This window comes from Manis pentadactyla, chromosome 1, assembly GCF_030020395.1.
Source record: "Manis pentadactyla isolate mManPen7 chromosome 1, mManPen7.hap1, whole genome shotgun sequence".
NCBI lineage: Eukaryota > Metazoa > Chordata > Mammalia > Pholidota > Manidae > Manis > Manis pentadactyla.
Genome location: NC_080019.1, coordinates 21625245 through 21649549, shown reverse-complemented (window position 1 = coordinate 21649549; position 24305 = coordinate 21625245). Strand labels below are relative to the sequence as shown.

At 37.2% G+C, this 24305-nt stretch overlaps 1 long non-coding RNA gene across 1 annotated transcript in view; it reads left to right on the top strand.

The window, feature by feature from the left end:
* Positions 1–507: 507 nt before the first annotated feature.
* LOC130679680 (uncharacterized) overlaps positions 508–24305 on the top strand; it is a 76446-nt gene continuing 52648 nt past the window's right edge. Inside the window, exon 1 of the long non-coding RNA XR_008993217.1 lies at positions 508–586. This is a non-coding gene — a long non-coding RNA (uncharacterized LOC130679680). The remainder of the gene's footprint in view (positions 587–24305) is intronic.

Genomic DNA, 24305 nt, shown 5'->3' with positions numbered 1-24305 from the left:
TCCATTTTCTAGCAGTCCTGGCTGCCGGAGTAAGAGGCCACAGGCCTACAACGACTTTAGAGCTAACCAGGCTACTACTGAAGTACTGTCCGTAACCTTGGTCAGTACAGCTACATCTGAGCTTGGCATGGCCACTATTTTTATCTGTAGCTATGTCCACCTTCCAATGCATGGGAAGGCCTTCTGCCTTTGAGAAACACTCATTTACACCCTGAGGGCACTGACGGGTGTTTGCACGGGCGTTGTCAAGTCCTCAAAGCCTCAGCCAGGGGTGGGACGTCGAGCTGTGGGTCGCTCAGACCACCTGCGGGCGTGCGGCCGCGCAGGGAATTGGCCCCAGGTGGCTGCTGGGGCGGGAGGCGCGGGCGGGGAGGAGCGCGAGCTGCGCGGGGGGCGGGGCCTGGGTAGACGCCGGTGAGGCGCCCGACGCTGCGCAGGCAGAGCGTGCGCTCCGCGGGAGGCGCCGAGGGACGCGGGACGCCGGCGAGCCGCAGTCGCTGGGGTCCCTGGAGGGCTGGGCCCGCGGTGCGTTGACTTGTATTTTGGTTTTAACCCTTGGACTTCGTAGGGTTTACATACCTCTCAGGTATTGTTTATTTGAAAAAAATGTATATTTAGATACTCCAAACTCAATACTATTTTTAACAAAAGACTGGGCAGAAAAAGTCCAGAGTTCTTCCAAAGTGATGGAAAGAATAAGGAGAAGATATCTTGAAAAGCCATAATGTTGCGCATCTTGCATCGGACAGGTTCTAGAGGGGGTCTCACCTCGCTGTGCTCAGGGCAACCCACCCCGTCCGTCTTCGTGTGCTGGCTCTGAACATACTCCCCACAATGCCTCCTGTATTGCCTTGTTTGCCTAACTGTGCAGTGCCAAAGTTTTGAAGGAAGTAGTGAAATAGCTGAGCAATTGAGAAAAGCAGCTAAATAGAAAAGAAGATATTACTTAAAAGCAACTGTTTTTAATAAACATGTTAATGATGTTTAGAGATAAGAGAGAGATTTTGAACATCTTACCTGAAATGATACTTCTATAATTATAAATAGGCACGGTTTTACTTCCTTAGTTTCTTTCTAGGGAGTTGATAGCATTGTGCCAAAAGGACTGGCACACATGTAAGGAAGGGTTAGTGTTGTACATAACTGGTTACCAGGGAGTCAGGATACAGTGGTTGTGAAGGTGTGTGTAAGTGGGTGTGGGAGGTGAGACGCACATTGTGATTTTCTCAATTTAAAAATAATGCAGTCTGGTGAGCATTCTTAGAAATGGATTACTGATGTTATAAGGAGGTGCTTTTAGTAATTTATTTAATCCTTTCTACAGAGAGATTAATTAATTTGCCAAGGTGGCACAGCTAGTTAATGGTAGAGCCAGTATTTGAACCTAACAAACCTAGCTCCAGTGTTTGTGCTTTTAACCTCAATATTTTCTAGTCTCTCAAGAACACTTCCAAAGTAGTCTTATTTTAAAAACTGAAGGGAGACAACAGTCAGAATGCTGGCTTTCATTTCCAAGAGCCTAGGATTTGAAGAAGAAAGGCCTTTTGGCCCTCATCCCTGAAGGATGTGCATGTTCTCTCTCCCTCACCAGTCTCATCTCCCCTTCCCCTTTCGAATCAAAACCCTTTAGGGGTTGCCCTTGCAAAAACCTTTGGACATGTGTAAGCAGAGGGAACTCGTGCTTGGCTTCTTGATGATTACCAGCTTGTTTATTGTCTTCTTTTTTTTAGGGTGACAGATCCTTAGAAACAGTAACGGTCTAGGTAGCAAATATTTTAGGTTTTGCGGACCGTATGGTCTCTGTCACAAGAACTCAAAAGCAGCCCCAGACAGTATGTAAATGAATGAGTCATGGCTGTGTTCCAGGAAAGCTGTTCACCGAGACAGGTGGCCAGCCGTAGTTTGCCCACCTTGGGTCTAGACCTTTGAGTAATTTCTGAATCATATTTCTGAATAATGGCGAATGTATATTAAAGGCATGCTCTGTGTCAGGCACTGGGAAAACACATTAACATGTGGACTCGTTCGATATACTAACTCTATGAAGTAAGTACTTTTAAAATGGAGGTGGAAATGAAAATGTACAGAGATTAAGTTACTCACCACACAGTTGGGATTTCAGAGACTTTTCTCTTAAATACTGCATTCTACTAATTGGTCAAGACAAGATCCCTTCTTTTGCAAGTATGCCAGTGTTTATTTTGATTTTATTACTCATTATGATATACTTGGAAACTTATCTGTTACCAGTCCAGTTATCCATAATGCCTTTTGAGATCTAGTCTGCAGTTCTGCCTATGAGCTTAACATTTCTATCCTGCATCTTTAAGTTTAAATACAAATCCTGATTGCCATTTTGCATCCGATGCTTAACCTGTAGTCATTAATATTTATATGAGGCTTACAAAACCCTGTCTTTTTGTGGCTCTGAACATAAAAGATCTAATGACTTTGAAGAACACTGAAGAGCACTAGCCAAGTATTCGGGGATAAGTGCTTTTGGAACCACTCAACAAAACTATAGTGGAAGATGCAGAGACAAGATCACTTCTCTCTGCAGAAAAGAACAAGAGACAAGAGATCATCCTGGGAGCTAGAGGGCTTCTTTTTTCTTCTTCTCAAGTGTGCACGTGCCAGCTGAGAAAGCTGGAATAGACTGAATGAAGGGAGTAATTCTAGGAGCACAACTGACATCCTTTGTGAGCATTTTTGGTCTTTCTTTCATCAAAGTATAGGGGCCTCAAATCTGACTTCTGGTGAATCTTACAAACACAATGATATCATTAAGTAGGCAAACACTAGAAATCGTCTAGGAACAATTTTTATGTGCAGTAAGAATTCATATCTTAATACAAAAAGTAAATTTTGCTATACAGTATAAACTCTACATAAAAGGAATAATCATTCTATTTAGTGTTAAGGAGTTTGCAGAACACTTATATAGAATGTCAGAGTAAAAATGATTTCATAATAGTGTTTTTTTTTAACTGCACGAAATTGAACCAAAGACTTTAAGTAATACAATAAACCATCTTATGTTTGTGTCGAGTGTTCTTGGTTTTAGCCTTAAAGTAGTATCTCTGTTTCCCAGTAAAAACAAACAAAAATTAATCCCAGAATATAGAATCTTTCTTATGGCTCAGTAGTAAATCAGGACAGAGATGCTGACTGAATCTAGGTTTCTGAATGTTTTTCAGCTTCTTTTACAACTGAATTAAACAAATAGCTGATAAGAGAAATAAGTCATTTTAGGCAGAAATTTTTGGCATTTTTTTCCCTTGTTAATTTTTTTTTATCAATTATAATAAATTGCTAACATGGAAGTTTGCTGAGCATTGTGACCATTTCAATTTTTGAATTTATACTGAAATCATATTACCCTATTCTCTTCGTGGCCTAAATATATTTCATTGCAGAAACTGACTTTAGGTAAATAAGTCACTTTTGCCAGCTCATCACTAGAGTACTCAAATGAATACAATTTGTATGAACATCAAAATAAAGAAGCAGAGAATGTTAGACATGAAGGGGACTTTAGAAATGATCTAGTGCAAGGTTTCTTAGCCTCAGCATATTGGCATTTTGGACTGGATGGTTCTTTGTTTGGGGAGGTGGGAGTGGACAGTCTTGTGTATCACAGGATGTTTACCAGTATTCCTGGTCTCTATCCACTAAATGCCAGTAGTACACCTTCCTCCTCCCCTCCCCAGACTATTCAAAGTTTCTTGATATTGCTAAATGCTACCTGAGGGGAAAAATCACCTTCACTTGAGAACCACTGATCTAGTGCAGCCCCTTCATTACAAAATAATGTCCGTGTCTTAACCATGTTTTCTGAAATAAGAGACTTTTTATTTACCTAGTTAGTATCATAGCAGGTCTAGAATGCCATAGGTAGGAGAAAAAAGAATGCAGTTATGGATATAATATAAAGCCTGATCTTAAGTAGAATTGAAGACAAGAAATTTTTATTTAGTAAGTTTCTTCTTGCTTGTATGTTCCTTTCTATTATGTTTAATTCCTTTTCTAGAGCCTTCTATTTGTCAGTGCTATGCACAGTCACTAAACACACTATTTAATTCAGATAACTTTTTCTTTTTGGCAACAAGACTTTCTCAAAGAAGAAAGCAGTGTGTGGATTTACACTTTAGTGTAAACTCCTGTTTCCTCACTACCCTATAACAGAGAGTTGAAAGCACCCACCTGTGGTCCCGTGTTTGGTAGCACTAATACAGATAAATGATCAGGGCCTGAAGGTCACTCCCCATCCAGGCCTTCATTTCTTACCTTGGAGCTCTGTTCTCTGCCCTGGCATATTCACGGAGGGCATGATATTATTAACATCACTAAGTTTGTTATGTGCAAATAGTTCTTTGTCAGTTCTCTTAAAATTCATATTTGCATCTTTATAGGAATATCCTAGGAAGGGAGATGTTTTGAGACAGATATATGTTTTGATGGGAACATTAACTCAATCAGACATTGACAAATTAAATATATATATATATATATATATATATATACACGTATCAGAGAAGGAGAAGTAGGATGAGAAGGAGGTAGGCAAACAAAAGGGGTGGGAATACTTTGAGCAAGAGTTTTTAGGCAGGGAAGTGTGTGCAGACTCCAAGGCAGGGAGGAGGAGCTTGGTGCCTTCCAGAATGGGAAGAAGGTTCTGACGCTGAAGCTCGAGTTCAAGGGGGAAATGAGGCCTTGGAAGAGTAAGTAAAAGGCAGATGGTGGAGGGCTTATAAGCCAAATGAAGTATAGTTTAGATTTCATAATAAAGACAATGGAAAGCCAGGGATGATTTAATAGAGATTTAATAAAGAATACCTATCAGAAAGCAATTTTCATGATCCAAGGGTTTCCAGTCTTTTGTTTCTTTAATCATAGAACTGGTCTTAAAAGTGACCTAATGGAGAAGAACCACATCATAATTGTTAGGTTACTGAGGAAATGTTATTTTCTAATGTGAGTGTTTGTGGAACAATGCCAAGCTAAAAAGAGTGATCAAATCACAATTTCACACAGATACAAGAGGATATTTGGTTCAGAACCTAATAGTCAGGAAAAAGATCAAGGAATATGACCAGATCTTTTAGGGAAGAGAGAAAAGAAACAGTCGCTAAATTCAACTTTGAGAGCTAGTGGCTACAATAACTTCTATTAGGGTTTGAATAAATAACCTTAGCCCTAAGTAGAGCATGCACATTTGGAAAAAAATCACAGTTTTGGAGAAGGCTGCTGTTGGTTCAGTTTTTGTTCTGCTGATGGAGCAATCTGTTCCTGTTATGGTGCCCTGCTACCTCGGTGAAATAGAGAGATTGCAAGCTGTACAACTGGGAAACCAACAAAGTCAAGCTGTCCTGACTTTTCTAGTTTAGCCTTTGAATCGTCGATTTAGTTATAAACTGGGATATGTTTAACACAGGAGGAGGCCCATATTGCTACCCCCAAATGTAGAATGCTTATTACTTTTTCCAGATTTAATTAAACACATGACCTATGCAATATGAAGAGAGTGTGGCCAATGAATCAGAGGATGACTAAAATGATACCATGGTGCTCTTTGATGTAAAACCAGAGTGTATGTAGCAGAGCGGGGTCTGGCAGTAAATGCTGCCATTATTCAACTTCTAAAGAGTTAAGTCCTGACTCCTTCCTATTGTATTTCATATAGATGACTAAGACAATGATAAAATTATTAATAGGAAATTCTAGTCAGTACTTTCTCCTGAAGCTATAGGACAAAATCTTTTCATATCATGAGCTAATACATTGGAACCTAGTATTTTATGTTTGGTGCCTCTCAGACTTTGAATGGAGAAAGTTTTTTTAATGTAAGTAAAAAAAAAATATCCTTTTCAGGATTGTTTTTGGATGTATATAGGGTAAATGTATCTTTCAAAATGTTTTAAAATAAATGTTAAGTATTTATCACAATATTTTGGGATGCTTAGACACCGAAAGGACTTGTGTGAGTTTCCACATTAAAATATAAAATTCTTCTCAAATGAGGCTTTTGGGAAAATTATTTTGGTCATGTTGGCTTTGACAGTAACTCCGTTCATTCAATCTGCTTTATTGCCTGCATTTCGAAATACTGGTTTTGATTCTGAGAAAATTAAGAAAGCCAATACGAAAAAGGCAATTTTTCTTTTATGGCAAAAATAGAAAGTCTTAATAATTTTCAACTTATTTTTGCATTCCAAGAATGGGGTTACATTAAAAAATATCTTTCAAAATCTATGTATTTTGCTTTGCTTATTTGTGGTGGGGAAGGGTGGTGGTTAGGCCACAACTGGAACTTTCAGCATTACTGGAGTTTTTTTCTACATGATTCCTGAAAATAATAGCGGGAATTTCTTCACTTGGAACAGAACAAAGATATTTAAGTGTAAAAGTGGCAGGGTAAAAATAAAAATATTATAATACCATACTTAAGAACTATGTTAATATAAGAATGGAGGAGTCTTCTGTGGTAGAGACATGTCTCCCAAGACTGTCGAATGGCATGCAAGAGACCACTGGGGATAAGACAGACATTTTTGGTAGATTGTGGATATCCAGAACTAGCTATGTTTTCTGAGGAAAGAGGAATGAGTTGTAATTGAGGGGGATTTGACTTACTGCTCATGTTTATTCACTTTCACCTGAATCAGTAAGTCTCTCTATTCCACCAGCTCTTTGTTTTAAGAGGAAAATTTCTAGTTATATTTCAGCTCCTTTGCAAAATGGTAAATATGAAAGGTTTAGGCAGACTGATAGTGGTTGGGGAATCTGTTGACAGTCTTCCACAAACAGATATTTGGGCAGTCCTCTTGATTTCTGTCATGGCATTGACTAGTAATATTGATTTGAAGGCTCTGTCATTATTTACCATTTATCCATATAGTCAAATCTAAATACTTTTGTTATTGTTCTGCTTTCTTCTTCTTGGGTACTTATGATCTCCCACAATAAATATTTTAATGTATTTTTTCTGTCTTTTTCAGTTCTCTTCCAATTTCTCAAGTTCTGACAGTTTTTAATATGTAGTATGTATAATGAACAGTGTGCAAACAAGCTGCATGTGTACTTTGAACATGATCTTCACCCTGGAAAATGAGCTGGACTAAAGCAGTTTATCTCTGGAGATTATCATAAATTGGGTTCTCGGGAAACAGATGATCATAACGGAGGAATCTGCTGTGGTAGAGACACGTATCCCAAGATTGTCAAATGGTGTGGAAAAGAACGCTGGGGATAAGAAAGCCTTTTTTGGTGGATAGCAGATGTCTAGAACTAAGGGGAGTTGACTGTAGAAGTTTTAGTGATATATGTTCATAGGAGAAACTCCTGTGACAAAGTTAGGAAGGCAGGATTGGGCAGAGAGAAAATCTGACTTGCAGTAGGATAGCAGCTAAGGCCTCTTAGCCAATCCTATAGGGAGCTTTAGGGATGGGGAGGCCCTGTGTAGTTGTCCCAGGTTGAAGCAGAGGAGGCAGGCCTTTGTATCCTTTATTAGCCAGATACCACCTATGGTTTGCTCCGTAGGGAGGTGGAGTAAACTTGGACAGTGCCTAATAAGGGACATAACTGTGACCCATAAACAAACAATATTCCCAACAACTAGGGGGTGGGTGCTTTGGCTTTGAGGAGGGGTCTGGGCAGAGCATCAGTTTCTGCTACTGGTACTTTTGGCAAGGCAATTCTTTGTTATATGGAAATAACACAGGCATTGTAGGCATGTAGCATGCCTGGTTCCACCCTCTAGGACTGTCAAGCCTTCTCCCACATTACCAAACAACTCTTAGGACTCTGGTTGGGAATCATTGGAGATCATTAGGCTGAAGCATTGCTCAGTCAACTGTGGCTCTAATATTGTTTATAGACTAGTGACTATATTCTGAGAGTACCACCTGATCAAAGTTAGAAAAGATCTGGCAAAAGAATGAGTCTCCTTCGACTCAAATAATGCTGTGCTGACCCTAGTTGAATATAAAATGTTCTGTATAATTACTGGGTCAAAGGGCATGAAGATTTTAAAGAATGTTGCTATGTATTGCTCTGCAGAATGGTTGGGCCAATTTATATTTTCACTAGCAATCCAAAAAACATACATATTTTTACTTTTTTTTTATCAACTTGAGCTATGTACATTTCATTGCTGTTGTAGATGGAGAGCAGGAAGGTAGGTAAGAAAATGGACCTTGTGTGCCACAAGCTATGCCGCTCTGCCTATTTTTATCCAGGCTTCACTAATGCTTCCAAGGACTACTCTGACAACAGGAGAAGACCCAGCCAAGGGAAAGCCGAGAATGGCTAGGTGCCTTATCGACAATTACTGCTCAGGAGAAAAACAGAACACTTAAAAGAGATTAGCATTTATGGGGAAGAAAATGGAAATGTTTTAGATTTTTACTGTACAATTCAAAGAGGGTAAACCTGTTATTCCATTTTAAAAGGTTTAGATTAGTTCAACTCTATCCTCTTAATATCTATTAACAGTTCAAAAAGAAATCTGCTGTTAGCTTAGTCTTGTTCCCAAGGGGCCAGCTGGTGCTGGGTTTGGCAGCTTCTTTGGAGAAAGACTCAATGAATGTAGAGATTAAAATAACAAGCTTGTTTTGATGCTGAGTGCTTCCAGAACATGATTTGAAACTTTAAAAATTAATTGCAGAAGTATCCAGCTATCATCTAAGAACAGAAGAACCTGTTTTCTTCCACATTTACACACAATTCTTGTGGTCGATTTCAGGATCCTTTATTTCACCCATGTTTATTTAACTTTCCTATAATTCTAATTCACCCAGTTAATAATTACTCTGTCATCATAGTCTAGTGTGTCATTAGATTATGACATTTTTCTACAGCGCTGGAAAATGAGCCAGCCAATCAATAGCATATGTGGGACACCAACAGTGAGTCACCCATGTTACTTTAAAAACAAATTGACCTGTGCAAAGACTTACAATTTTATTTTTGAAAGGCTAACATATGAGGGCTAAAATCAAGTATTTTGTATTAACTGTGTCCCTTGATTTTACATTTTTAGAAGGGAATAATCAATTATCCTAAATATGAAAAAGTAATACTAGGAAGGTTGGTGTATTTTGCTATAGGAACAAAAAACAGTATTCTGCTATAAAAACAGATTTGTTTTCTGTTATTAATGTTTATGGGTCTATTAAAAGATGGATATTTTATTCTCCCTTCTCAGGATTGCTTTGGCTATTTGGGGTCTTTTGTGGTTCCATATGAATTTTAAAACTATTTGTTCCTGTTCATTGAAGAATGCTGTTGATATTTTGATAGGGATCGCATTGAATCTCTAGATTGCTTTAGGCAGGATGGCCATTTTGACAATATTAATTCTTCCTAGCCAAGAGCATGGGATGAGTTTCCATTTGTTAGTATCCTCTTTAATTTCTCTTAGGAGTGTCTTGTAGTTTTCAGGGTATAGGTCTTTCACTTCCTTGGTTAGGTTTATTCCTAGGTATTTTATTCTTTTTGATGAAACTGTGAATGGAATTGTTCTCCTGATTTCTCTTTCTGCTAGTTCATCATTAGTGTATAGGAAAGAAAAGATGGGTATTTTAATCTAGATTCTTTGGTTGTAAGACATTTAAGTGATTATTACAAGACATATAGATATTGAAAAAAATCAGAAGCTATAGAAACAAAAGGAAGAAAAAAATATTCATAATTCAACCATTCATAGACAATCATGTTTATGTAACTTGGTTTGTATTCTTCTAAGCCCTGTTCTTCTTTTTTGGTTAAACCTTTTCAGACTTAGGAAAAAGGTCATTTAGTTGCATAAAATGCATGGTGTTATTAATTATTTTCTAGCTGACTTTAATCAAGTGATAGTTTGTCATGAACAACTTTCTAAGTATCAATCCACTTAGTTTTCCAAACAAGTGAATAACACTTCATAGTATGGAAACCCCATAATTTGACCAATAAATTGAGGGACAATTAGTTGTTTTAAATATGCCATTGTTTTGTATAGCATGGTGACTAATTAATAATACTGTGTCATATACTTGAAAGTTTCTAAGAGAAAAAATCTTAAATGTTATTGCCACACAAATATGTAAAACTGTAATTATGTGACGGAATGGAGATGTTAACTAACCTTTTGTGGTAATCCCCTTACAATTATATTCATGTACCTAATCGTCAAATTGTATACCTTAAACTTATATATGTTATATGTCAATTATATCTTAATAAAGCTAGGAAGAAATGAGATGAAATTTAAAAAGTCATCCTTTTAAGTAATTCTTCAGGAATATCTTTGTATATCATACATTGACTGTTAGATTTGTTCCTTAAAAACATTCCTAGCTGAATTGCCATGTTTGAAGGCATGCATATTTTGAATTTGTTGTAGATTGCCAGATTTCTGTCTGGAAAAATTGTACCAGTTTACACTGTCATAAGCAGTGAATTGAGTCCCTAACTGCCATCCCCCCAACACTAGACATTAACAATCCTATGAATTCTTGACAAGTGATTATCAGTTTGTTGTTTTAATTGTTATCGTTTGATCATTAGTGGGTTCAAACATTTTTCTTATAGTTATTGCCTAGAGTGGGTTCAAACATTTTTCTTACAGTTATTGCCTATTTGTACTTCTATGAATTGTCTGTCTTTTGATTTCTAAGAACTGTGGCTTTCATCTTTTTATTAAAAGTACTCTATATTGACTAAATATATTAAATCTGTCATGTATTCTACACGTATTTTTATCAATAATTTCTCTTTGTCTTTTAATTTTATTTATGGTGTATTTTCTTGAACAAAAGCTGTAATTTTTACATGTAACGTCTTTTAATATTTTCCCTTATGATTTGTTAATTTTCAGTTCATGCCTAGAAAGAAGTCTCAAGATAAAAATATTATAATTTTTAAAATATGGTATTGGATTTTTTACATTAAACTTTATTGCTCCTGAAATTTATTTTTTTTGTGTTGTGGTGTGAGGTAGGGTCTCTGTTTTCCAAAACAGAGGGCAGGTGTCCCAATTATATTCATTTTATAATTCATTCATCCCCATTTATTTGAAATTACCCTCTTCCACTATCTGTAGATGTATCTGGATTTTCTATTCTCCTCTATTAGTAGGTGTGTTTACAATGGAATAAGGGAAGATTGTTAACTTCCATGTTTTATGAGAATGAGTCTAGTGTTTCATTGTTGAGGATATTTGCTTTTGTGTTTATTTGAAAAATATTTTGACCACGGTGAAGGAATTTCTTTCTATCCCTTGTTTACTAAAAGCTTAAAAAATAGATCATTATGGATGTTTCTTTTCAGATGCATTTTTCAGGGGCCTTTGGAATGATCCAGCTGTTCTCGTTTAGTCTCTGACTGTAATGACTTCCACTGACAGTTTAGTGTTGAACTTTTCTTGCACTCTTTGTACAAAGGCTACCTGTTTTTCATGTTATTTTTAAGTAAACTGCTAGATAGGAATTTTTAATGTTTTAATAGGAGGCTTATATTTATATTCTAAATGAAATCCACCCATTGTTTTCTGCTTCTGTCTTCCTTTTATCAGTACTAAGTCTATGTGAGATTCCAAAAATAATTTACATACCTTTTAAATTTTGTTTCTATGCTTGGAATTTTTGAAATAGTATCTCAATTACATCTTCCTTGAAAATTTGAAATAATTACTGTAAGAAAGCACTGGGTCTGGCAGGTTTTTGAGGGTACTTCTGTGACAAATAATCTCATTTTTTTCCCCTATGGTATTAGATTAGTTTTCCTCTCCTTTTACATCGTCAATTTTAGTAGTAGGCATTTTCTTATAAGAACATCTTTATGTTTTCAGAATTTTTAGTATGGTGTTGTTCAGAGAACCTCTTTTACTCTTTTCAAAATCTTTGTGTTCTAATTTCTTCCCTTTTTGGGTCAATAACAGTATGTTGGTAGATGAGAGCATGGACTGAGGGGCCACACTGCCTAGGTTTTAATCTTGGCTTCACTATTTACAAGCTGTGTAACCTTCAGTAAAATTACCTTACTTTTCCTGCCTTTTCATCTATAAAAAGGCGAAAAAATGTAGTTCTTCCCCTACAGGGTTGTGGTGAAGATGAACTGAAGCAATATGTGTTAGGAGTGCTTGGGACATTGACTGGCATATATAAACACTCTATAAGTGCTTGTATTATTATTACCTGATCCCTAATTTTGCGGTCATCCCTCTTCTCCCTTAAAAGTGTTAGGCTATTTGGTGATTTATCTATTGCATTTGTTTTGTCTTAATTATTGTCTCCCAATTTATCCTCTGTCTGGATTTCCTCTCATTTTTGTCCTTTGCTATATACATATCATTATAAACTACCTCAGATATAAAGCATTTGATAATAAGTACTTAAAATGGTTAAAGATTTGATAAATATTTTGTTTCATCTGAGGAAATCTGTAAAAGTATGTATGGTATGTCTTTGCAGCAGGTATAAACAAACAAAATATATACTTAGGAGGTCATAGATCCATGCCAATGTTCTCTTCCAGAATCACAGATGTCAGAGTTCAGACTCATCAGGGAATCCTCTGGTTGGGCGGTTTCAAGGTAGTTCTCCTTGACCTGACAAAGGTCATCCATCTCCTGTTGCTGTCGAGTCTGCTGTTGCTGTTGAACAGCACTTAGGGGTGCATATTCTGCTTAGGTGAGAGGCTCTGCTGGCCTCTCAGCAGGAGGCCAAGGTAAGGCAAGGTCGGAGGGCCTTCTGACATGACTCTTACCCTGGAGCATTCTCTCTGCCTAGACTTTTTGCAAACTGGGAGGAATTAGGCCTGGGCTCTGATGGCATTTGCAGTGCTCGTAAGGCAAATCTTGGTCATCAAATCCATAGAGCTCTTTATCTATTGCCTCCTATTCACACTTAACTTCTGTTGCACCAGTTTCTGTCCTGGCTGTCTCAGTAGACTTGCCTATCCAAGGGCTTGCCAATTTTGAGAAGGTCTTCCCTCTCCAGGAAAGATTCTGTGTTAACTGAAATAGGATAGAACTCCAAATTCTATTTTATCACAATAATACACAAATTGCAGGATTGCTAAAGAAGCCAAATGATTCCCTCTTTTTTATACCCTAGTCAATGCAATGCTAAGCAATGTATATAACTATATTGTAGCAATGTACACTAACCATATTGGATCTGGGCTCTGATGGCATTTGTAGTAATCCAGAGTCACCCAGAGCAGTGTATATTCCTCCAGGACAGGGCAGATGATGGTGTGGTTTTCTTTGCCTTTTGGCTGGGTTTCTGTAGAGCTTGAAGGCTACCATACCAAGAGGTGGTTGTGTGTGTGTGGGTCTGGCGAAGTAGGAGTTATGGTGTCTTTTTGAACATACTTTATAATATAATTTATAAATTACCAGCAGAAATGATGGCTCATGGGACATCCAGACATGAGTTTCTTATCTCATTAGAGACACTGTAGAATGAGAGAGCAGGCAGAGTGAGGCAGGGGAAGAGGAAAAAGAAACAATATGAAGGTGTGTTATTGAGGTTACTGCTATAGGCAGTGAGGGACTATTCCATCTGTACTTCTCAGAACTGTGCCCTCAAAGGAGTTTGAATCCATGGGCTTCTGTCGACCACTGGTTGAGGGTTGACCCTGGGTCACTCCCTCCACTTACCAGTGTGTCTGAATCCCCTTGTTTAAGACAAAATGTCTGGACCTTTTCACTTTCTGCTTTTACTCCTGCTTTTCTAATTCATTCCTGAGTATATTTAGTTCCTGATTTCCTGACACTGCATGCTGTTTCCAGATCTTGTGTTAGCCCTTTCTAATAATGTCAAAATTGGCTTCTTCAATTTTAACCCTTTGCACTCAAGTATTGTTTGGCAAAAACCAAAATCAAAAATGATCCTGGCTGCTGTCTTGGTGTTGTATACTTGCTTCTGATCATCCCGCTCCTTCAAGCTTAACCCTCCTGGAATCCAGTCCTGCTGTTTATCTTTGCTTCTGTGCTAAAGCTTTGGTCTTCTCCCAAACCCCAGCTTAGAGGATCAGATCCTGGCCCAGTGAGGAAAGGTAGGGTGCTAAAGGGAAGGTGTGACTAGAAGAATGGTTAACCCCAGCTTTGCAAGCACAAAAGGGACACCCTGGAGGGAAGCCAGTGTCCAGGACGCATAACAGGCAGAACCCACTGTTTACCCATTGCCGCCTACTCTTGGGTTTGCTTTTCCTTCTAGTACATCTAGGTCCATACCCCCCATTTGCTGCCTGTACCTGGGCTAGTTCCTTAATTTCTTTGAGCTTTGTTTTCTGAAGCAATAGAATGAGAATATCAATAGATAATGATGGAACCATCTTAGCTGGATTATTGTGTCTGGCATATTAGCTACAGTTTTAGTTAGAATCTTGTGTTTTCCAACCCAGCAGTCTGAAAAGCTCCACAATGGTTGCCCTCTGGACTGTCTTTGGAATTCAGGGCCAGCAAGGTATGTAGGACCTAGTATGCTGGCCCTTGTCCACTGTCTGTCTTTGCTCTTTGTCTTCTGACATAAAGACCCCAAAACCTACAGTGTCTGAGAGTTAATAATCAATGTTATACACTTTCTCACATAACATACATTTTAAGCTCTTTATATACATTAACTCATATAATCCTTTTGGAAGATAGATTTTATAATCTCTATTCTGTAGCTTAAAACCAAAACCAAAACCAAAGCAAAACAAAACAAACAACAGAAAGAAATCTGAGGCTCTTAGTGATTATCTAGTTAGCCAAAAGTTTTACATCCAGGACATGTTCCCATCAGGATTCCAATTCAAGCTTTGTATATTAAGCAATTCTTCAAAGTGCATTTCTTCAGCATTTTGACCTCTGTTTTCTTGGCCTCTTGTCCTACGACAAAAAAAAAAAATCTCCATTTAAATATTTTTAAACACATCTCGTCATTTTTATTCACTCTCATTCTAAATTTGGGAGCCAAGGTGCCTGTTTGGTAAATATATCCTGACCTACTGCTCATCACTGCAACAACTTATTACCTGTTTCCTTCATCTTGTGTTCTTGAAGGAATTTGCTATACTTTCAATTAATCTCTGAAAAGCCCAGAAAGATATCAGCATCACTTAACCACTTTCCCCTGTCTTGGAAACATTTGTGGCAGCCAGGCCTCTTGCCACATAAAACTACTTATGTAATGGAATGCTTGAAAGTTTCTCTGACTTTATTTCGACCTTGATGACATTCCTGCTTGCTTTCTTATCAGTTTGGTGTGGGAAATTCAACTAAAAGAAATTGCCAGATGTAAGAGATCCAAGAATTGCGGAAAAGGTAAAAGTTTGGAGGCTTCTGTATTTGAACTAACTCAAGCTTCTAGCCAGCTTTGCATTTTCAGAAAAATACCAAGACATTAAGTCCTGCTTTTCTTCAATTTTCTTATCCACTGTCCTATTTTTCAGGTATCAGATGCTTATAGTTTTTATACTGAGTTCTAATGTAAAAAAAAATAACTGGATGAACACATGCACATTCATTTAGAAGTCCAAAAGTCTGAAATCTGTTTAGGAGTGTGCCCAGTGTGACATAGTGGTGAAAAGTTACAAGTCAGTGTTGTTGGTGAGTTATGACGAAGGTCATGGAAAACACATTACTTTTTTCTAGTGGTTCCATGATTATCAGGCCTCTGATGGTATAGCTGTGCCCATGGGAAATGCAGTTAACTTAACCTTGGTGATTTTGATTGATTAGCCTGGCAAAGGACAAGGTTGCCCATTTGTAAGTTCTTGTTTTATATTTGAATAGCTTGGAAGCATATAAATTTGAGGCACAGCTTTAAAATTTGTCTAGCTGTCTCATGTTTCATAGAGGGCACCTGATCAGAAAACTTTATTTCTGTTATTTCTATTGTGACACTGCTCAGGTTTTAATATACTGAGGACATCTAATCTACATTTTCAAGAATTTAACTTTGTGTTTAGTAAAGTTTCATAGTACTGTCAGAACTATAATAAAAACATGAAAATTACAGGTGAACAATCAGCTTCACTTGGGGAATAAGAGTTAAATCGTTTAAAGGGAGGACACTGAAGAATTAGTGATGGATAAAGTGTATTCTATTAAGCTTCTCTTTGAGCTTTTATTCAAAATAGACATGACCCTGAAGACTTTAAAAACTGTACTTAATTTTAATTATACAGAGGAATCTTTGAGCCTTGGTCTGGAGTGGCATAAGAAGATTCTTGAATGAAAGGATGTGGAATGAGAGATTAGTGAGTACTGGCTTTGAGTGCTAAAAATGCAGATTAATTTCATGGTTAAACTGCCCACTAAGAATTGTGTATCAGCCTGTTCTCCTTTCGCCTTCCTTATTGCAACCTGAGGCATAGCGCAGTAGTGGGAGCTTTGAGAGTAAGTCCTTGTAGCAGGGTTTCTCACCCTTCCCTGTACCGTCATTTTGGGCTGGACAGTTCTTTGTTGTGGGGGTTAGAGAACTTGTCCTGTGCATTTTTGTGGGTAGCTAGATGCCAGTAGCACTACCCTCAGTTGTGACAACCAGAAGTGTCTCTGGACGTTGCCACATGTTCCTGGGATGGGGGTCAAAATCACCCTGATTGAGGACCAATGTTTGACACTGACCACGTAGGCAAGAAGAATGACCAGCAACGAGATATCCCATTTTGAAGACATCACAGAGCATGTATTAAAAGAAGGTGCAAATCACAGTATGTAGCCCATGTGACACTAAGCCAACTGTTATAAATTTAAGCCAGTCAGAGATGTCTGCAATGTTGTTTCAGTATTGCAGATCTGGCAACTTTACCACATTTGATAGTTTCGCATTTGATACTGCATTTGAGTACAACATTGAGAATGATCAAGTCTTTCTATGTAATTTAATACTTGGAATTTATAAATACTGAGTTTTTAATCATCATGGATGACAGTAATTTTATACTGTCATATTAAGCATTTTTAGGAGGAATGTTTATCTTTCTATCAACTTCTATTGATTCTTTTTAAATCTTACATGTTAAAATAGAGCCTTTTTTCTGTGAGGCATTTTATTATTTTCTGTGGTCAGATTTGGTGTTTTTCACAAAGGAGCTTAGCCTGTACTCTTGTCTGGAATAGAAAAGCTCACCTTGATATAAGCAGTGTGATAGTAATAGCCAATTATCATCTAGTACATCACAAGGAAACATTCTGATTCTAGAATATTCTTTTGTTGTATAATGAACACAGGTGTTATGTGAGAAGTAGGAACTAATCACAGGGTTGACAGGACCTCGAAAACTACCTCAATTATTTGTTAGTTATTTGGAATTGGTTTAAAAAATTTTAAACAATGTAAAGTTGAATAATTAAAGATTATAAAAAGAATAAAGGAAGAATACAGGGATTAAGTGCTGTCATGCAAGTGAGATCATTATGATTTTGGGGCAGTGAATTTATTGGTAAGAGTTTCCTTGGAGCTAAGGTAAAAGGTAAGTAGTTAAGTAGTATCAATTGAGTTAAATAGTATTCATTATGTTTTTTAAAAAGCTTTTAAATTCTGCAGAGCATATTTTTCTTTCTTATGGAATTTGTCCAAAGAAATAAATTTTTTTAGGGTTTCACAATTATATTTATAGTTTTTTTGCTTAGCGATGTTGAGGTAAATAGTCAACAATGTTTTCTGTTTTATAAGACAGGAGAATGTTGTCAATTGGCTCTCAGAATTCTGTGCCTTATAGGAAGGAAAGCAGTGGTCCCAGAAGGAAAAATGTTAAGGTTCCTAATACACCACATTGTATTGTATTGTATAAAAAACAATGAAAGCACCCTGGCCAATGTCTGTTTTTAAGTAGCATTGCATCCTCATGTAACCTCAGTGATAAACTATACCTCCATGTACCTTTCTGAGTTGATTTACTTACTTGGGCTACTTGAAAATTTCCATTTAAAAGTTGAATTCTGCCAGATTCGAAAGACTTAGTGTTAATGCTCAGCTGTTAAAACTGTTGTCAATAAAGAACAATGCATCTTGAAGAGGCTTTTAACAAAGATAAAATCATGCCATTTTCAAGGAGTAGGAGGACACTTCTGTTTTTGCTCCTTTTAAAAAAATACTCCATTGCTAAATCATGTTGTTTAGATACAGATTTTCAGATAGTTCTTGGACACAGACGTATTTAATCTCTGGAAAGATTCATATTGAATGACAAATGAGAAAAATCCAGATTTTTGGTATAGTAATTCAGATTCCCAAGTGGTAATATGTAGGATCTATGTGAGCATTATCATTTTTTACTATTGATAATCTCTGTCCATTGGTCAAATGCTAATGATAAATTAAAAAGATAGATCAAAGAAATTATTCAGGGAAATTATTCCTAACTGTTCCTAAGTGAGATGGAACAGAGGTGCAATGATTGTTGGAATCATCGTTCTAGACACCTGGTTCCTACATGTTTTGTTATGAAGAAAGCTGTGAAGGAGTTCAGAAAACATACTAAGAAATATACCAGTCTATTTTTCTGGAGTGATTAAGTATAAAAATTACCTTGTCCATCTTGAGTAATTGCCCTATAGTCTTAATTAAGATAATTAGCTTGATAAGGACTGGGTGTTCTTTCAGAACAGGTTGTGAATACAGTTCTGTTGATAAGAGATCATCATTTTCTAGCCCTGTTACCAGTAAATCATAGCTAATTATATGTTTTCAAGGGGAGGAAGTTACAGGCTTCCAACATGATTTCTAATATGGAAATATCAACATAAATGATCGTTTTGAGGTGAAATTACTTGATCAGTATCTGATGGAAATTTGCAGTTCAATATTTCCTCTTGGAATGTCTTGCAATTTTTAAATGTAATTCTCTGTATTTGAGAAGTTTGGGTAGTGTGCAAAAATTTTTCTGATGAGCATTAAAGAACCTAAGACCTAGGCCTTGTTTGATTTTCTGTATCTGAAGCTCCTCAAGAGAGTTTCACTGTGTATTTTTAGAAATATAGAGTGATCAGAAGATTCTTTTCAACTGCATCCTTCCATTGGGGAACTCTTCATGAAGCCCTGGACCCCAGCACGTTCCTAATGAACTGCAGCTTTCCAATTCTTGGGAGGTTTGTAAGGAAGCTTTGGGGTTCTCTGTGGGTCAGAGCAGATTTTGTACTTTGTTAGGTTGTGAGAAAATCCAAGAGGCAACCTCTGCTAAAGACTCTGGAATAGTAATTTTGGCACCTGCTGATTTCCTTGTTTTTCCAAGGAGAGAAGAACATTGTTGAGGACTAACCAATGAAAGAGTTTTTTAAAGGATTTCTTTGAGAGGTGGATGTCTACTCCAGCTCAGTATAAAGATGATTGAAACAAGATTCTAGTAATTTAAGTAAAAACCCTCTATTTGGCTTAGAGATTGATATTCTCTAGAAGCTTTGTTTTCTACTTAAAATTAAACATCTGGAGAAACTGTACCTGAGGGCACCTAGCTCAATTCTTTCTCAAACTTCAGTCGGTCTGGTTGGACAGATGAGGAAATATTCTTGAATTATTTTATTGATGATTTTCTCTCTGTTTTCTTTTCCTAGACATTTTGCTTTACATTGTTGAACCAACCTCCTGGACTGGTCTCCTACCTTTCAAATCTCTTCTGTCCTTTTTTTTAAAAAAAATTTTGTCCTTTTGATTTACTTCCTGGGAAATTTCACCAATTCAACTTGTAAACATTATATTGATTTCTAAATTTCTTCTATCTTGCTTTTTAGTTTCTAAAAGCTTTTTTATGGTTGTTTTTTATCTGTGGCCTTTGGTTTCCTGTATCAATTGATGAGGCATCTTGACTTACTGCTCTGATTCTAAAAAATGCTCTTTTTCTCTCTGAATGGCCTCTGTGCCTCAAAGTTGCTTTTTAAATAAATTATTTCGGCCCATCTTCCCTAAGTAGGGGACTGAAAAGCTGTTTGGAAGCTCTGAGCACTTAAGCAGTGTCAAATTTGAGCTTTACTGTGGGTGCCTGGGTGGGCCATTAATTGAGCTGAACAAACTCCCTAGAGAAATGTGTTCTAATCTCCTTTCTGGAGAGAGAAGTTCTAGCTTCCAGTCTTCTGACATTAGGAAAGGGGCTCTGTGGGTGGAAGGATGTCTCAACATCCTGCATCCTACATGCAGAATTACTTAATCCTGCTGTTTTCAGTAGGTTTCTCATGTCCTCAGTTGCTTGGGATCCTCCCAATTCAAGACCGTCTGTTTTATTCTTTCCAAACTTCAGTGGGAGTGGTGAAGGTGGAATGGGGCAGGCAGGAGGGGCATCACTCCGCCAAGTGGAGTAGTGGAAGACATGTAGGTACCTAACCACTTCTCAAATAGCTTTTATCCAGTCCTTCTTATTTTAGGTTCCCACCTGCCTACCCACATTTATCCCCAGTTCTAGAGAAACTGGTGCTACCAGGTGCTGAATATTTGGGGAAAACTGTTGTGTAACTAGTTAGTTCTTGGCTTTTTCCACTGCCCAGTTAAGATTGAGCTTCCTTGGGTAATTCAATTACTTGAATTGGGTAATTCAATTACTACTTATGCCCCAGCTTTCCACCTTCCAAAATTTAGTTGTCATTGTCTCCTCCCCCCTCTTCTGGGTTCATGTCTTCAAAAAGAAAATCCAAATTAGATGTATTTGTTCAGTATGCTCACTTGCCCTGGAACACACTATTTAAAATGTACCTTTGAATGGGAAGTTTCAGAAGACAGACCTTAACTAAACGGCACACTATTGTCTGGTTAGAACATTTACTTAGCTGTGAAAAGGGATTTATTTTTCCTTTTATCTAAAAGGAAAAAATATCAATTAAAATGTTCTCATTTGGGTATAGACATGGCAACTTTTTCTTTCTTGTTTGGTAGTTTTCTATCCATCCACCCATGTGAATTTTAAAAATTAAGTCAAAATATAATTTTTTAATTAGAGTATCATTGATATACAATCTTATGATGGTTTCAACATTCACCCATACTTATCAAGTCCTCAGCCCCTCTATTGCAGTCACTGTCTGTCAGTGTAGTAAGATGTTATAGAGTCATTAATTGTCTTCTCCATGTTGTACTGCCTTCCCAGTCACCTACCTATATTGTGATTGTGAATTATAGTGCCCCTTACTGCCCTTCTCCCGTCCTCCCCACCCACGCTCCCCAACCCTTCCCCTTTGATAACCACCAGTCCCTTTTCAGTGTCTATGAATTTGCTGCTATTTTGTTCCTTCAGTTTTGCTTTGTGTTTATACTCCACAAATGAGTAAAGTCACTTGGTATTCATCTTTTTCCGCCTGGTTTATTTTACTGAGCATAATACCCTCCAGCTCCATCCATGTTTTTGCAAATGGTAGGATTTGTTTTCTTTTTATGGATGAATAATATTCCATTGTGTATATGTGCCACATCTTCTTTATCTACTGATGGACACTTAGGTTGCTTCTATATCTTGGCTATTGTAAATAGTGCTGCGATAGACATAGGGGTGCATATGTCTTTTTGAATCAGGGATCTTGTTTTCTTCAGATAAATTCTTAGGAGGGGAATTACTTGGTCTAATGGTATTTCCAGCTTTAGTTTTAGGAACCTCCATATTGCTTTCCACAATGGTTGAACCAATTTACATTCCCACCAACAGTGTTGAACAGTTCCCCTTTCTCCGCATCTTCACCAGCATTTGCTATTGCTTGTCTTTTGGATGTTGGCCATCCTAACTGGTGTGAGGTGATATCTCATTGTGGTTTTACTTGCATTTCCCTGGTGATTAGCAATGTGCCGCATCTTTTCATGTGCCTGCTGGCCATTTGAATTTCTTCTTTGGAAAAGTGTCTGTTCACATCCTCCAAAGTATAATATTTTTAATGCAGTGAAGAAGTTAACCAAAGGCTAAGTATAGCCTGACATTCAGAACTCGGAGATATTAATGCAATTGAATCATAACCAGGGTCAAGTTGTTGATTTTTACAACTGTTACTACAAAGTAAAATGCTAAAGGCTTTTATCATGACCAGGGAAATCTGCATTGTCACCTTGTCATAGGAGAGGGCAAAACTTATAATTAGCCAGGGCAGAGGATCAGCTTTACTTTATATGAATCAAACTGGAGGCAAAGAGTAAACAGTTTCCTTTCTCTACATTTTATTCCTGGAATAAGGCAGAAAAAAATACACTGTCAATCAAAGCAAAAGAGGAGTTGTAATTGCTTCTAACCCATTTCACCAACAATAAAGATATGACATTATTTTAATTATCAGTGTTAATCCAAAATGTTTTGATGTTATGTAACTAAATTTTAAGAGGATAATCTGTAAACAATATTTGAGGAATAGTAGTTCTAACTATCACTTGAGATATGTATGTGTTATGTGGATGTGTGCTTGTATAGATGATCTAGAAGGTAGGATAGATGGTATGAGAGGCTGAAGTTTACCATGAAATTTGTAGAAGCTCCTCAGCGATTATATTCTCATTTGTGTCTTTGCAGTAAGAGGGCCTGTCATATATTTCTGGTGCTTATTCCCATCCCCCAGTTAAAAGTGAAAAAACATGTAATGATCTAAAAAGGTTATCTGTAGGGTCATTTCCATGTGACAAAGGATTTGACCTTTGTCATAGTGATACTTGGTGTTTAAGAAAGGCTCTTGGGAATTTGACTCTAAGTTAAAAGAAGCATTTGTATTTCTCAGTTCACCCAGAGGGGTAATAAACCATACTTCAGCTTCTGAAGTCTGTTTCAAAGTCAAATGCCTTCCTTTGAGAGTACTTTGCTGCTCACTTATAAAACTGGAAAAGGGCATTTTAGTCAATGCTTTATTCTCCTACTCAGGAGCTGAGGCTGAGGGGGTGGCCACTGACAGGGATAATTTAAGGGACTCTCAGAAGGCTCTTCTACCAGAACACATCTCCTGACAGAAACCTATCTATGTCTCCCTTCTTTTTTGAACTGTTTCAAATTCTATTTATTACAGAGTCACTTAGATTATAGTGCCCTCTTTTAAAATAAAAATATCCCAAGGAGGGTGAAGTAGTCTGTTACTCAATCATTCACAATCCAGTGTGGCTTCATTTAATTAAATTGCTTTTTTCTAGTTAATGGAAGTTTTTATGGGGGTCAGGAAGAGAGAAAAGGGAAATAATTTAATCCTTCAGGTTCTTTATTGTAAGACAAACCTGAACAAAGGGCACCAAATGGGCTCAGTTTTGATATCCAAAGGACAGCATGAGGGCACTAAATACGTGGGATTGTGAAGACGAGATGTACGAGCTGAGAGATGAGTGAAGAAACAAGTGGGAAAATGGCGAAGACAAACTTACAACTTTTAAAGATTGTGGGCCTGTAAGTCATTATTTTTTGGGTACTCTGGAGAAATGGCTTTGTATTTTTGCTTGGAATTTGTGTTATGTTTCATGAAATATATATATTAATATTTTGGGGAAGAGAATATAGACTTAAAAACTGACAAACTGTATTAAAATGGTGCCATAAACAAAGAAGAAGTCAAACTGTCACTATTTGCAGATGACATGATACTGTACATAAAAAACCCTAAAGACTCCACCCCAGAACTACTAGAACTGATATCGGAATACAGCAAAGTTGCAGGATACAAAATCAACACACAGAAATCTGTGGCTTTCCTATATACCAACAATGAACCAACAGAAAGAGAAATCAGGAAAACAACTCCATTCACAATTGCAACAAAAAAAATAAAATACCTAGGAATAAAACTAACCAAAGAAGTGAAAGACTTATATTCTGAAAACTACAAGTCACTCTTAAAAGAAATTAAAGGGGACACTAACAGATGGAAACGCATCCCATGCTCATGGCTAGGAAGAATTAATATCGTCAAAATGGCCATCCTGCCCAAAGCAATATACAGATTTGATGCAATCCCTATGAAACTACCAGCAACATTCTTCAATGAACTGGAACAAATAATTCAAAAATTCATATGGAACCACCAAAGACCCCGAATAGCCAAAGCAATCCTGAGAAAGAAGAATAAAGTAGGGGGGATCTCACTCCCCAACTTCAAGCTCTATTATAAAGCCATAGTAATCAAGACAATTTGGTACTGGCACAAGAACAGAGCCACAGACCAATGGAACAGACTAGACAATCCAGACATTAACTCAGACGTATATGGTCAATTAATATTTGATAAAGGAGCCATGGACATACAATGGCGAAATGACAGTCTCTTCAACAGATGGTGCTGGCAAAACTGGACAGCTACATGTAGGAGAATGAAACTGGACCATCGTCTAACCCCATATACAAAAGTAAACTCAAAATGGATCAAAGACCTGAATGTAAGTCATGAAACCATTAAACTC